The sequence below is a fragment of the Canis lupus genome, chromosome 7 (assembly GCF_048164855.1).
Source record: "Canis lupus baileyi chromosome 7, mCanLup2.hap1, whole genome shotgun sequence".
In the NCBI taxonomy this organism is placed as follows: domain Eukaryota; kingdom Metazoa; phylum Chordata; class Mammalia; order Carnivora; family Canidae; genus Canis; species Canis lupus.
The window spans coordinates 52665627-52681544 of NC_132844.1; the positions used below are offsets into that span (position 1 = coordinate 52665627).

At 39.6% G+C, this 15918-nt stretch overlaps 1 pseudogene; it reads right to left on the bottom strand.

The window, feature by feature from the left end:
• Positions 1-6971: 6971 nt before the first annotated feature.
• LOC140636311 (quinone oxidoreductase pseudogene) lies at positions 6972-8148 on the bottom strand (annotated as a pseudogene).
• Between the last annotated feature and the right edge of the window lie 7770 nt (positions 8149-15918).

The following is a 15918-nucleotide window of genomic DNA, read 5'->3' on the forward strand; positions in this document are numbered from 1 at the left end:
AAAAAAGACGGGATCCCTGGGTAGCTCAGTGGTTTGGCGCCTGCCTTCGGCCCAGGGCGTGATCCTGGAGTCCCGGGATCGAGTCCCACATCAGGCTCCCTGCATGGGACCTGCTTCTCCCTCTGCCTGTCTCTGTCTCTCTTTCTTTCATGAATAAATAAATAAATAAATAAACCTAAAAAAATAAAAAATAAAAAAAAAGACTTAATACAGTACCAAGGAAATAATAGGTTCTTAGTACCTGGTTGTCCTTAGCCCAAGAAGTACAGAACTTATGTTTCCCATTTGCTTGGCCCCAGGAAACTCACAACCAACTCTTTTGCTTAAATACCACAGCTCTATTATTCCTCGTGGTTATTAAGTTTTCGCTCTTCATTTAATCTCTCTATATACACATATAATTTAAGGCGGTTTAAACAAAAGATCTAGACATTGTTCATATTATTATATAGATCCTTTGTTCAATCCACTTTAAATTAATTTGACAGGAATAGAGGAACTTATAGATTTGAGACATTGAAATAAAATTCCCCTTGGCCCGAAATGTTCATTGTAGTGTACTCCACTGGTATAAATGGGAAGAAAAGCATTTTTTGGTCCAATTAGTCCCAGGAGCTGTACACTTCCCTCAGGGTATGAAACAATACACCATTTCTCCAACACTGAAACATTCTTTTCCACAGGCTGTTTGGTGCCACAAGAATCGCTGAGAAAGTGGTAGCTTCTGAACCTTGTTTGTACCTCTCCATGTGTCATAAAGGACTACAAAGACCCAGCCCTTCCTCCTTGAAGCATGCCTAAGAAGATAGAATTCCTTCAGTTAATGAGAGAAATCACATGTGGGGTGTTGGCCCGCTGGCAGTGAGGAGAAACAGTTATGTATGGAGGGTTTTCCTTCATTTGTTCCTTATGTTCGTGAATATGGTAACCAGGGAGGTGGCACTTACCAACTTATAACTCTGCATCTTCTTATGTTCAAGGCAGGATTAAATTGCATTTGCAACAGAACCTTACTTTCCTTTTTCTTTTCTTTCTTTCTTTCTTTCTTTCTTTCTTTCTTTCTTTCTTTCTTTCTTTCTTCTTTTTTTTTTTTTTAGATTTAGAGAGAGTGCTCACACCCGTGTGCAAGCAGAGTCAGGGACAGAGGGAGAGGGAGAAGAGAATCTCGAGCAGATTCCATACTGAGCGTGGAGCCCATTGTAGGGCTCCAACTCATGACCCTGAGATCATGACCTGAGCCAAAATCAAGAGTTGGATGCTCAACCAACTGAGTCACCCAGGCGGCCTGTCAGAACCTTACTTTTCATGTCTGGAGTACTAGTGTGGCCCTGGGGGCTAAATTCAATAACAGTTCCATTGAAGGTTATTAAACATAACAACAATAGCAGCTCATATATCCTCAGTGTTGGCTATGTATACTGTTTTATACACATCTTAATCCTCACATGGCATGAGTTTGGAAAGATTATTATCCCCTTTCTACAGACGAGGCAACTGAGGAATTAATTACTTGCCCAAAGTCACAAGAGCTAGTAAATATTAGCCTCAAGGTTTATTTTTTTATTTTATTTTATTTTATTTTAGCCTCAAGGTTTATTTTATTTTTTTTAACTTTTATTTATTTATGATAGTCATACAGAGAGAGAGAGAGAGAGAGAGAGAGGCAGAGACACAGGCAGAGGGAGAAGCAGGCTCCATGCACCGGGAGCCCGACATGGGATTCGATCCCGGGTCTCCAGGATCGCGCCCTGGGCCAAAGGCAGGCGCTAAACCGCTGCGCCACCCAGGGATCCCTAGCCTCAAGGTTTAAACTTGTATCTCCTGGACTGAAGACCCTCTATTGCCTGATCATCTCATTGGTCCATTTGTGTAAAGTTGAATAAATTACCTAGTACTTCTTCACTTGATTTTTTTCTGTCAAAAATTAAGAACGATTACATTTCTTACGTAAGTCACTCACTGGAAGTTCTCAAGATTCATTCTTGATTTACAAGGACATTGGAGATCCACTACTCACTGCCTTTCCAGAAATACATATCTTTTTAAAAAATTATTTATTTATTTATTTATTTATTTATTTATTTATTTATTTATTTATGAGAGAGAGAGAGAGGCAGAGACACAGGCAGAGACATAGGCAGAGGAAGCAGGCTCCATGCAGGGAGCCCGACATGGGACTCAATCCCAGGACTCCAGGATCACGCCCAGGGTCGAAGGCAGGTGCTAAACCACTGAGCCACCAGAGATCCCCAGAAATACATATCTATTTACTAGTACCAGATGCTTGACCTTGATCTTGTAACTTTATAATAGGAATTATGTGAAATGTGTGGTTTAAAAACTGTGATGTATTGGGGTGCCTAGGTGGCTCAGTGGGTTAAATGTTGGACTCTTGATTTCTGACTCATGGTCTCAGGGTTGTGAGATCAAGGTCTTCATCAGACTCCACACTGGGCATGGAGGCTGCTTAAGATTCTCTCTCCCTCTGCCCCTCCTGATCTTAAAAAAAATTTGAAAACTGTGATGCACTACTCTCTCACTAATAGCCCTTAGTGGGTGCTGATTTTAAGAATTTTGCTCAGTAGTGAAAAGAACATATGTTGAAACTAAGATGTGGTTTATGTATACAATGGAATATTACTCAGCTATTAGAAATGACAAATACCCACCATTTGCTTCAACGTGGATGGAACTGGAGGGTATTATGCTGAGTGAAGTAAGTCAATAGGAGAAGGACAAACATTATATGGTCTCATTCATTTGGGGAATATAAAAAATAGTGAAAGGGAATATAAGGGAAGGGAGAAGAAATGAGTGGGAAATATCAGAAAGGGAGACAGAACGTAAAGACTGCTAACTCTGGGAAACGAACTAGGGGTGGTAGAAGGGGAGGAGGGCGGGGGGTGGGAGTGAATGGGTGACGGGCACTGGGTGTTATTCTGTATGTTAGTAAATTGAACACCAATAAAAAATAAATAAAAAAAAAGAAACTAAGATGAAATTTAAAAAAAAGGATGACTCTCATCTGAGCATTAAGGTTGCCTACACAATGGCCACCTCTTCTCTTAAAATATAGAGACATCACAGCAGTATCAGAGATCACAGAGTAATGGCTGAGCACATGGGCATTGGGGCTAGATACCAGGTGAAAATGCCAGCTCTAGCACTTACTAGCTACACCATTACTAGTGACCTTGGGCAAGTCATCTAACCCCTCTGTGCCTTTCTTTTCTCTACTGTAGAATGGGGATGATAGCAGTACCTACTTTTTAGGGTTGTTGAGAGGCTAGAGTGAGATAATATACATAAGGTGCTAAGACTAGTACCTGGTATGGTACATGTATTGTCCAGTATGTTATTTAAAAAGCGAAAAGTCACCCAGTATCGCACCCCAATTATGTATTAGTTTTTATATCTTGTTTTCTCTTCTGCTCTTTTGTCTCATCTGCTTTATACACTGTAACCATAATATATATATACAATCTGTATTTGATATTTTTTACGTTACATTTTACACATTTTCTATGTTTCTGTATAGTGTTCAAATAATTTTTAGTTGTTTCATACTACTCTTACAGATTGATGAACCAGAATTTATTTATTCCTTTTTTTAAACCTTTATTTTCCCCCTTACAAAAGTAGATGCTTGTTGCTATTTTAGTGTCTTTTTATGATGAACTATATAATGTGGATGGAAGAGTATATCTTTATATATGTACAGTTGCCTTCCATGTTAAAATTTTATGTGTGTGCATTTTCATGTCTACAGGCTACGTTGGGCCAGTTACTTAATATCTTTGAGCCTTGTTTTCCTCAACTATAAAATGCGGATGACAATAATACTTGTCCCCTAGGGTTTTGTGGTGTAGATTAAAAAAATAAATATAAATCATTGCAGTAGTTCTAAGTTTACACTAGCTGTTACTAGTAATGTTACTAGTAATGTATTTACTGGTTTAATACACCACCTTAAGCAGAGCCTATGGATACATACTCTCACCCTTTAATTCTTGTTAAGAATTAAGTAAGTAGGGATCCCTGGGTGGCTCGGTGGTTTAGTGCCTGCCTTTGGCTCAGGGAGTAATCCTGGAGTTCCAGGATTGAGTCCCGCATCAGGGTCCCTGCATGGAGTCTGCTTCTCCCTCTGCCTGTGTCTCTGCCCCCCTCTCGCTCTCTCTGTGTCTCTCATGAATAAATAAAATCTTAAAAAAAAAGAATTAAGTAAGTAAATCAATGCATTGGACAAAGATGGATTTATGAGTTGTTCTGGGGTTGTGGCTGTCACAAAACTTAGACTTCCTACTCCACTGGCTTACCTCTGTGGTTTCCTTACATGCTGTCTGTAGGTGACATACCACAGCCCTTTGCATGGCCTAAAGGCAAGGGCCAGACCTTGTTTATAGTGGTGACAACACCAGAAGCCATGCAACCATCTCCCACAACCACATTCTCGTGACTTTGACAGAGATCAGATCTGGAAGGCACCGTTCTGGATGGGCTACATGTGCTGGATGTTGGAGTGAGTGCACCTTGTTTCTTCAGATGGGATACCTTGCTCATGGGAAACTCCAAGCTTCTGGGGTCCCAGGCATTTGCCAAATCCACACTCCTGGGATTTTCAACATCTAGGAGAAAAAAGACACAGATTTCTTGTCAGATCACTCGTCAAAAACCTAATTGCCTTTGATGGTCACTCCAAACCCTAAGTGAGATCCATTAAGAAAACAAGATTTGCTTCTACCACTTGCTTTGGACTGTGTGTGCATAGGGGATGCCAAGCTTCTGGATACTATATTTGAAAACATGTAGAAAATAGAATGAAGTATAAAAGAAAACACATCCTTTGGATCTATGGATCTAAGCTGCTCAGCTTTTGAAATCTACTACTATAATTTAGGTTTAAGAATTTAGATGAATTGAGGTTGTCATATGAGACATATGAGGCATTTACTGGGTGAAGAAATGGTTGAATTACTTTCATTGTACAAAGGTGAATACTAAGAAATTCCCAATTATTTTCATTAGTAGCAGAACCCTTTATAATAAAAGCTAAGGTTTGTTGAATAGAATAGACTCTCTTCTAACTTATATACATTTACTCATTCAATTATGAAAATGCTTTGATTTAGGAACTATTAATTAGAAGTGTAATTGTACAGGAGAAAATGAAGGCACAGATTGAGTGAATACCTTTTATGAGTTTACAATAGACTCTTGTCTGTCATCACTAAGCTACATTGTATCTCTGTAAGAGATCCACCAGGAATCCCTTGCCTATACTGAAATGTCTCAACCATGGAATCTTCTCAGAGGATCCTTTTCTGCAAGTGGTCAGAAAGAACAGGTGAATTACAGTATTTGGTCATCCAATTATAGAATTTTATGGGAAGCTCACTGGAAATGTAATCAATAGATCCTTGACTTTACCAGCTTCCATAAATACCTCACATTGTAGTGGCTTTCATCTTGTTTGTGTATAGGAATTCTAGTCCTTTACCAGGTCTTCTTCCTCAGAGGTTTCTGGGAATCTCTGAGCAGCATCCTCATGTCTCTCTAATGTTTTCTGAGGTTGCTTACTTACTTTGGTCAATTGTCTGGCTTTGAACAACCAATCTCTGCCCTCCCATCCTCCCCTCTTCTCAATGCCCCCTCTCCCCACCAGAAGAGGCCTGGTAACTTCTGTCAGGCTTTATGATTTTCCAAGGCTAGGCTATCAAAGGTTATGCAGCTTCCATCCGGTTTTCTTAAGAAGCTGATTCCAGTGGAAGGCAATCGCCATGTAAGAAGTCAAGCTACCCCGGGAATGCCATGCTGGGAAGGCCATGCATAGATGCTCTAGTTGACAGGCTTGATGAGCTCCCAGCCAACAGCCAGCATCAACTCCTAAGCATGTGAAAGAGCCACCTCAAGCACTCAGCCTAGCTGAGATTTTTTTAAAAAAATAACAATCAAACTTTATTTCCTTGTACATAATATTGATTGACAGGAAGATTTCTAAGTAATCATCCCTTTATTTGGTTTAGATAAAGACTTCCAGTACAGAACACTATTAGAAATTAACCATTAGGAACCATGTAAAAGAGATATAAGGCACGTACCATATAATGACCAAATAGATAGAAGTAGTTTTAATTTTTCTACAGAATTTACTGCGAGTTACCACGTAATGAAAACAAAAGTAGGTTACTCTAAATGTGTTGAATTTGTTTAGTAATTTAAATAAAAATACATGGCTCCCATTACACAGATAATTCTAAATCTACTCTGAAAAATAAATCAAGAAATATCTATCGGAAGATGACATACCTATCATAGCATACCAAAAATAAGGCTGCTCTCTTCACAGAGTATATGGAGAATGAGTAATCAACCATCAACACAGTGAATGTTCTAATATTTGGGGGAATATTGGAAAACTATTTGTTAAAAAATAAATTTCTCTCAACATTGTTTATCTCGTCCTTGTAGATCCAGATGAGATTAGTCTAGAAAAGCAGTCTTCTTGAGTCCAGAAAAATCTTCAGTCCAGGATAGTTCCAGGCTAATCAGATACTAAAGAATCTTTACAAAGACAAACAGGCTTGGAAATCACATAGTCTTATTTTGAATTAGCTTCCTTAGTCAAAGGTCTTGGAATTAATGATCAAGTACCAGGATTTTCTGTAACGCACCCAATGCCAAATGACTACTGACTGACATTCTACTTCCTACCATGATGAGTCTTTGATTAGAGGTAGGTGGGAGGCATAAAGAATATGGTGAACTGGGATCCCTGGGTGGCGCAGCGGTTTGGCGCCTGCCTTTGGCCCAGGGCGCGATCCTGGAGACCCGGGATCGAATCCCACATCAGGCTCCCGGTGCATGGAGCCTGCTTCTCCCTCTGCCTGTGTCTCTGCCTCCCTCTCTCTCTCTGTGTGACTATCATAAATAAATAAAAATTAAAAAAAATGTTTAAAAAAAAAAAAAAAGAATATGGTGAACTATAAAATAAATTGTGCTCCAATGACCAAATCTCTAAAGATAAATCTTGTTTTTTAATATAAGAAATTCACTGAATCTAATGAATGCTGATTAGAGCAAAGGTAGTGTAAGTAAAACAGGGGCAGGAGATCTCTAATTGCATTGGAAATATATGAAAGAATGAATCATTGTAAGAGAATCATTCTAAGAGAAGAATAATTTTCCCAGTTGCCCCACTGCTGTGGATGATATTTTCGTGAGCCTGGGCCACCTTCTCCAGTGAATACTGAGAACCTATCACAGGTTTCAACCAACCAATTTCCATTCCAGCTTTAAGGGCCATTGCAAATTTCCTAAATTCCTCCTTAGTTGATGAATAAAGAGCAGTTTTAATTATACTGGTTTCCTTTGGGATGGTATCCCATGGGTTTAAATCAATAGGACCTCTGCTGCCAACAACTATTATTTGTCCTCCATAGGACAGACAATCCAAATCATTACTAAGATTTACATTAGCTAACATTTCAATGATCACATCAATGCCTTTTCTCACCAACAGATTTCTTGATTTTATCAATATAATTAAGTTCTTGGTGATTAAACACTTCATGGCCTCCATTCTGCAAGACAGTGTTTTGTCCTTCCTCATTACCAGCCGTACCCAAAACTTTTAGGCCATAAGCCCTGGCAATTTGGCACACTGCTATTCCAACTCCTCCACTAGCCCCATGAACCAGAACACTTTCTCCAGCTTTCACACGGGCACTGTGGAGCAGAGCTCGGTAAGCAGTAAAATATGGGACGCCGATGGCAGCTCCTTGTTTCAAGTCCAGTTTCTCCCGCAGTGTGTACACAGTGTGTGATATGAAGCAAGTGCATACTCAGCATCGCCCCCAGAGATGGTGGCGGTAGTGAAATCTCTATCACCTTTCTTGAAAGTAGATACATTATCTCCAATATTATCCCAGCCACATCTGAACCCGGTGTGTAGGGTAAGAGTGGTTTTTTTCTGTAAGTACCAGACCGAATATATGTTTCCATGGGGTTTACACCACATGCGTGGACCTTGATTAGAACCTGATGGTCTTTTGGAATTGGTATTGCAACATACGACCGGAGTTTCAGCACTTCTGGTCCACCAAATTAAAAAACTCCAGTCGCTCTCATCAACTTCCCTCCAGTTGCCATGGTGATCTGGTTCTAGAGTGGGGGAGGAAACCTGCGGATGGCTCACTGGGTGAGATCCCGCCTAGCTGAGATTTTTAATTCACTTCAGCCCCAGTCGATATCAGAATGCAATCTCATAAGTAGGCCCAGTGAAAAATTAAAGCACACAATTCCAAGATGTCAAGCAGAGTATTAAGCCAAGTGTGGGGTCCATTTAAGAATAGGGTCCTATGCAACTTCACAGGTTGTACATACATGAAGCCGGACTGCTCACAAGATCTCCAGAGAACTCCGCTGAGCCTTTCCCAAAGTTTTGTGATCAAAATAAATCAGCACAGATTTATGCTGTGCTGATTTATTATAGGGCCACAGTAATCACATTAGCCCTAAGGATAATTATTTCAGCTCACCATTGTTAAACTTTCTAAAAGTTCATTTAGCCTTAAATTTGTGAGTATGAGCTGGGCTATACCTATAGTCCAATTCTTTTTATTGTTCTGTCCTCGAGTGGGAATTGAAAATTGTGCCTTGGTATCTTTACTGCATTTTTTACTTTCAACAATATTGCTAGTTAAAAGCTTGCAAACACGCATTTGTATGGTAACAAGTAACAGTGCACAGCAGCCCAGGATATTGATAGTTCAAAAGGCATTTTTTTCTACAAAGGACATAGTCTACAGAGATACAACTCTGCCAACGAGATAAATGGCCTTCAAAATCACCTTCTACAAAGAGAAATTTAATCCCCAGGTACCACAGCTTCCCCAAGTTGTTCCACTTTATAGCTGCATAATTAAAAGGCCTAATTGCATGCATTTCTTAGAAAACAAATGGGAGTTTCAAGACACATCTTGTGCAAGACAAAAAAAAAAAATTTAAAAAAAGCTTGCCTCTTGGAAATGCAGATTTCTAGATTCTACTATTTGCACTAAGCTTTCAAAGATTTTAGGGAACTCTTATTGAAGGAAAACATACTTTGCAGTTTATTCTGAAATCGAATAGAGCTGACTCTGGTTTTATTTATTTGCCAGAATTCTGCATTAATAAGCACTTTTGTGACCTTAGAATCTGATGGTAAATTAATATTCATAGAGAGAATAATTTTAGGTGTTGCTTTCTTTTTTTAGGTGTTATTTTCTAAATAATCAAGAGATTATTATGTTCCATTGTGTTAGGGTGCTGTAGAATGTCTCTGATTGCTTTCTTCTCAGAAAATCTTGCATGGGAAGTAGGCTCAATATTGACCTCCAAATATATCCATGTCCAAATCTCGAACCTGTACTTGTTACCTTACATAGCAAAAAGGTCTTTGCAGACATGGTTAAATGAAGGTTGTTGAGATGTGAAGATTATCCTGGATTTTTATGGTAGACCTGAAATGTAATCACAAATGATTTTGTAAAAGGGGTACAGAAGGAGATTTGACAACAGAAGAGGATAATGTAATGGATAGAGGAAGGGGCCACTGATCAAGAAATGAAGTTCTGGAAGCTGGAAATGGCAAATTCCCTGGAGCGTTTGAAAGAAGCATATCTCTGCTGACAACTTGATTTTGGCCCAGTGAACTGTAAGGGAATAAATATGTGCTGCTTTAAGCCACCATGTTAGCGGTAATTGGTTGTGGCACTGGTAATAAACTAACAGAGTGGGTGTCTGATTGTTTATTTCTTCTTTGAAAATTTTTCTTGCATGGGAAACTCTTCATCAGCCTGGTTGTTTGATTGCCCCTAAGCATTGTATTCCTGGGCTGGAAGAGCACACATTAGGAATTATTAGGCATGATTTACCTGTTGGTGATCTCTGGGCCACTATCCTTGATGCAGAGCAGGAATTGAGTTTCATTGTGTTCAGGCCTCTTGTTAGCCTATTCTGGACAATGTGTTTTATCTCATGGCCAACCCAATTGAACAGAGTCTTGGGTGACAGCAGGAGGTGCAGACTGGGAAATGCCTCTGACTCACCCCTGTGGTGGGTCAGAAAAGGTGCAGAAGGATGCTGTTTCAGGTTGACTGCTATGTGCCCCGTGTGGGAGATGTATGAAGAGCATTCTGGGACACAAAGTTGGCTTCTCACCATCTGATCGAAACGAGCAACTTCTTACAGTAAGCTCAGGGGAAGGAAGTCAGTGTTGGTGCAGTGCTCCTTCCACGAACTTAAGCCCAGATGTCTGACCTACATTTTCATCCTCCAAAATGACCTTCCTTCTACTGTGGTGGTTCAGGGTTCAACACAGAGAAGTAAACAGTGCATAGTAATCATGTTTGATATTAAGATTATTTGAAATTCTTTGGCTTCTCAAACTCTTCGAGTTTGATATATTAAAAGGCAATAGGGCAAAAAGTTGAGTGGGTCATTATTTGTCTTGGTGGGTGTGATTTCTTTTTAGGAAAACTTGCCTCCTTCCACTTCCAGAGCTTCTCATTCTTTGTTTCTGACCTCATGTGGGATTGTCAGCTACGATTGGGTCTCAGGCTTAGCAAAACAGACCATTTTCTATGTGTTGTGGTTTGTGGAGCACTGTGAAGGCATTCTGCCTCCAAAATAGATCTTTGTGTTATGCTCAAATCCTCTCTTCGAAAAATCACTTTTGAGGGCTCCCCTTTTTTAAATACACACCTCCAGGAGGTTGACACATTGGAGTGGTAAGGTAGGCTAAAGTTTTGTGACATCCTCCCCAAACTCTCCTCTTAAGGGTCCAGCATTGTACCAACTACTGGGGAATCAAAGATCAGGAAGCCACGTCTGGTGATATTTTTCTACCTCCAGAGGGATTGCCAAAATTGATATCTTTGTAAGAGATCTAATGTGCTTTTTGTTTATTGGTTTGTTTTTGTTTTTTCTTTTTTTAAAAAGATTGTACTTATTTATTCATGAGAGACACGGAGAAAGAGGCTGAGACTTAGACAGAGGGAGAAGCAGGCTCCTTGCAGGGAGCCTGATGCAGGACTTGATCCCTGTATGGGGATCATGCCTTGAGCTGAAGGTAGACACTCAACTGCTAAGTTGCCCAGACACCCCTGTTTTTGTTTTTTTTCCAACAAACTACTGGAAATAATAAGGGTGACTAGAAAAGAAAATGACTATATATGATAGAAGATAGAGAAAATAGATGTGGCTTTTTTGGAAAAGGAATGGTATGAAGGGTGAAGTTTCTCTTTTTTAAATTTATTTTTAAAAATATTTTATTTAAATTCAATTTGCCAACATATAGTATAACATCCAGTCCTCATCCAATCAAGTGCCCTCCTTAATGCCCATCACCCAGTTGCCCATCCCCACACTCTCTTTCCCTTCTGCAACCATTTGTTTCCCAGAGTTAGGAGTCTCTCATGGCTTGTCTTCCTCTCCAATTTTTCCCCACTCAGTTTCCCTTCCTTCCCTTATAGTCCCTTTCAGTCTTTCTTATATTCCACATATAATTGAAACCATAAGATAATTATCTTTCTCTGATTGACCTATTTCACTCAGCATAGTACCCTCTAGTTCCATCCATGTCAAAGCAAATGGTGGGTATTCATCCTTTCTCATGACTGAGTAATACTCCATTGTGTGTGTGTGTGTGTGTCTATATATACACAACATCTTCTTTATTCATTCATCTGTTTTTTTTAAAGTTTTTTTTTTATTTATTTATGATAGTCACACACACACAGAGAGAAAGAGAGGCAGAGACATAGGCAGAGGGAGAAGCAGGCTCCATGCACCGGGAGCCCGACGTGGGATTCGATCCCGGGTCTCCAGGATCGCGCTCTGGGCCAAAGGCAGGCGCTAAACCGCTGCGCCACCCAGGGATCCCTATTCATTCATCTGTTAAAGGACATTGTGGCTCCTTCCAGTTTGGCTATTGTGGACATTGCTGCTGTAAACATTGGGGTGCAGGTGTCCTGCCATTTCACTGCATCTGCATCTTTGGGGTGAATCCCCAGTAGTGCAATTGCTGAGTCATAGGGCAGTTCTATTTTTAACTATGGAGGAACCTCCACAGTTTTCCAGAGTGGCTGCACCAGTTCGCATTCCCACCAAAAGTGCAAGAGGGTTCCCCTTTCTCCACATCCTCTCCAACATTTGTTGTTTCCTGTCTTGTTAATTTTAGCCATTCTCACCTGTGTGAGGTGATATTTCATTGTGGTTTTGATTTGTATTTCCCTGATGGCAAGTGATGCAGAGCATTTTCTCACATACTTGTTGGCCACATGTATGTTTTCTTTGGTGAAATGTCTGTTCATGTCTTCTGCCCATTTCATGATTGGATTGTTTGTTTCTTTGCTGTTGAGTTTAATAGGTTCTTTATAGATCTTGGATACTAGCCCTTTATCTGATATGTCATTTGCAAATATCTTCTCCCATTCTGTAGGTTGTCTTTTAAGTTTTGCTGACTCTTTCTTTTGCTGTGCAGAAGCATTTATCTTGGTGAAGTCCCAATAGTTCATTTTTGCTTTTGTTTCCCTTGTCTTCATAGATGTGTCTTGCAAGAAGTTGCTGTGGCCAAGTTCAAAAAGGGTGTTGCCTGCGTTCTCCTTTAGGAGTTTGATGGATTCTTGTCTCACATTTAGATCTTTTTAAAAAATTTATTTATTTATTCATTTTTTTAAATTTAATAATACATTTATTTTTTATTGGTGTTCAGTTTGCCAACATACAGAATAACACTCAGTGCTCATCCTGTCAAGTGCCCCCCCTCAGTGCCCATCACCCATTCACCCCAACCCCCCGCCCTCCTCCCCTTCCACCACCCCTAGTTCGTTTCCCAGAGTTAGGAGTCTTCATGTTCTGTCTCCCTTTCTGATATTTCCTACCATTTCTTCTCCCTTCCCTTCTATTCCCTTTCACTATTATTTATATTCCCCAAATAAATGAAAACATATAATGTTTGTCCTTCTCCGATTGACTTATTTCACTCAGCATAATACCCTCCAGTTCCATCCACATTGAAGCAAATGAGAGACACAGAGAGAAAGACAGAGACACAGGCAGAGACAGAAGCAGACTCCATGCAGAGAGCCGGACGTGGGACTTGAACCTGGGTCTCCAGGTCCAGTATCACACCCTGGGCTGAAGGTGGTGTTAAACCACTGAATCACCCGTAGTACCGGGCTGCCCACACATTTAGATCTTTCAACCATTTTGAGTTTATCTTTGTGTCTGGTGTCAGAGAATGGTCTAGTTTCATTCTTCTGCATGTGGCTGTCCACTTTTCCCAGCACCATTTATTGAAGAGACTGTCCTTCTTCCAGTAGATAGTCTTTCCTACTTTGTTAAAGATGAGTTGACCATAGAGTTGAGGGCCCATTTCTGGGTTCTCTATTTTGTTCCATTGATCTATGTGTCTGTTTTTGTGCCAGTACCACACTGTCTTGATGATTACAGCTTTGTAATACAACTTGAAGTCAGGCACTCTGATAACCCCAGCTTTGGTATTCTTTTTCAACATTCCTCTGGATATTCGGGGTCTTTCTGGTTTCATACAAATCTTAAAATGATTTGTTCCAACTCTGTGAAGAAAGCCCCTGGATTTTGGTAGGGATTGTGTTGAATGTGCAAATTGCTCTGGGTAGCATAGACATCTGCACAATATTTATTCTTCCAATCCATGAGCATAGAATGTTTTCCATCTATTTGCGTCTTCTTCGATTTCTTTCATAAGTGTCTGAGTTTTTAGAGTATACATCCTTTACTTCTTTGTTTAGTTTTATTCCTAGGTATCTTGTGCTTTTGGGTGCAGTTGTAAATGGAATTGACTCCTTAATTTCTCTTTCTTCAGTCTCATTGTTAGTGTATAGAACTGCAACTGATTTCTGGGCATTGATTTTGTATCCTGCCACACTGCTGAATTGCTGTATGAGTTCTAGAAATCTTGGGATGGAGTCTTTTGGGTTTTCTATGTACAGCATCATGTCATCTGCATAGAGGGAGAGTATGACTTCTTCTTTGCCAATTTGAATTCCTTTTATTTCTTTTTGTTGTCTGATTGTTGAGGCTAGGACTCGTAGTACTACGTTGGATAACAGTGATGAGAGTGGACATCCCTGTCTTGTTCCTGATCTTAGGGGAAAGGCTCCCAGTGTTTCCCCATTGAGAATGACATTCACTGTGGGCTTTTCCTAAATGGCTTTTATGATATTGAGGACTGTTCCCTGTATCCCTACAGTTTGAAGAGTTTAAATCAGGATGCTGTGTTTTGTCAAATGCTTTCTCTGCATCTATTCAGAGGATGATATGGTTCTTGTATTCTCTTTCATTGATGTGATCTATCACACTGATTGTTTTGTGAATGTTGAACCACCCTTGCATCCCAGGGATAAATATCACTTGGTCATGACAAATAATCCTCTTAATGTACCGTATGATCCTATTGGCTAGTATGTTGGTGAGAATTTTTTGCATCCATGTTCACCAGAGATAGTGATCTGTAATTCTCCTTTTTGGTGGTCTCTTTGGTTTTGGGATCAAGGTAATGCTGGCCTCATAGAATGAGTTTGGAAGTAGTCCCTCCACTTCTCTCCTTTGAAACCGTGTTAGTAGAATAGGCATTATTTCTTCTTTTAATGTTTGGTAGGATTCCCCTGGGAAGCCATCTATCCCTGGACTTTTGTTTCTTGGGAGGTTTTTGATGACTGCTTTAATTTCCTCACTGGTTATTGGCATGTTCAAGTTTTCTATTTCTTCCTGCTTCACTTTTGGTAATTTATACATTTCCAGGAATGCATTCATGTCTTCCAGATTGCCGAATTTGGTGGCATATAGTTGCTCATAATACATTTTAAAAATCGTTTGTATTTCCTTGGTATCGGTTGTGATCGCTCCTCTTTCATTTGTGATTTTATTGAGTCTTTTTTCTTTTTACTAAGTCTGGCTAGGGGTTTATCTGTCTTATTAATTCTCTTGAAGAACCAGTTCCTGGTTTTGATATCTGTTCTACAGTTCTTCTGGTCTCTGTTTCATTGAGTTCTGCTCTAATCTTTATTATCTCTCTTCTTCTCCTTGGCTTGGGTTTTATTTGCTGTTCTTTCTCCAGTTCCTTTAGGTGTGAGGTTAGCTTGTGTATTTGAGATTTTTCCAATTTTTTGAGAGAGGCTTGTATTGCCATGTATTTCCCTCTTAGGACCACCTTTGCTGTATCCCAAAGATTTGAACAGTTGTACTTTCATTTTTGTTAGTTCCTTGAATCTTTTAAATTCTTCTCTAATTTCCTGGTTGACCCATTCATCTTTTAGTAGGATGCTCTTTAACCTCCAAGTGTTTGAGTTCCTTCCAAATTTCTTGTGATTCAGTTCTAGTTTCAAAGCATTGTGATCTGAAAACATGCAGGGGGTAATTCCAATCTTTTGGTACTGGTTGAGACCTGATTTGTGTCTCAGTACGTGATCTGTTCTGGAGAACGTTCCATGTGCACTTGAGAAGACTGTGATTTCAGTACATTAGGATGGAATGTTCTGTATATATCTGTGACATCCATTTGGTCCAGTGTGTTATTCAAGGCCCTTGATTCTTTGATGATGTTCTTCTTAGGAGATCTGTCCTTTGCTGAGAGTGCTGTGTTGATGTCTTCTACTATTAATGTAGTATTATCTATATTACCTATGTATCTCTTTATTTTGACTATCAATTGATTGATATACTTGGCTTGTTTGATTATTGGCATAAATATTCATAATTGTTAGGTCTTCTTGTTGGATAGACCCTTTATGTGTGATTTAGTACCCCTCTTAATCTCTTATTACAGTCTTTGGTATAAAATCTAATTTATCTGATATGAGGATTGTTACCCTATATTCCTTTGGAGCACCTTTT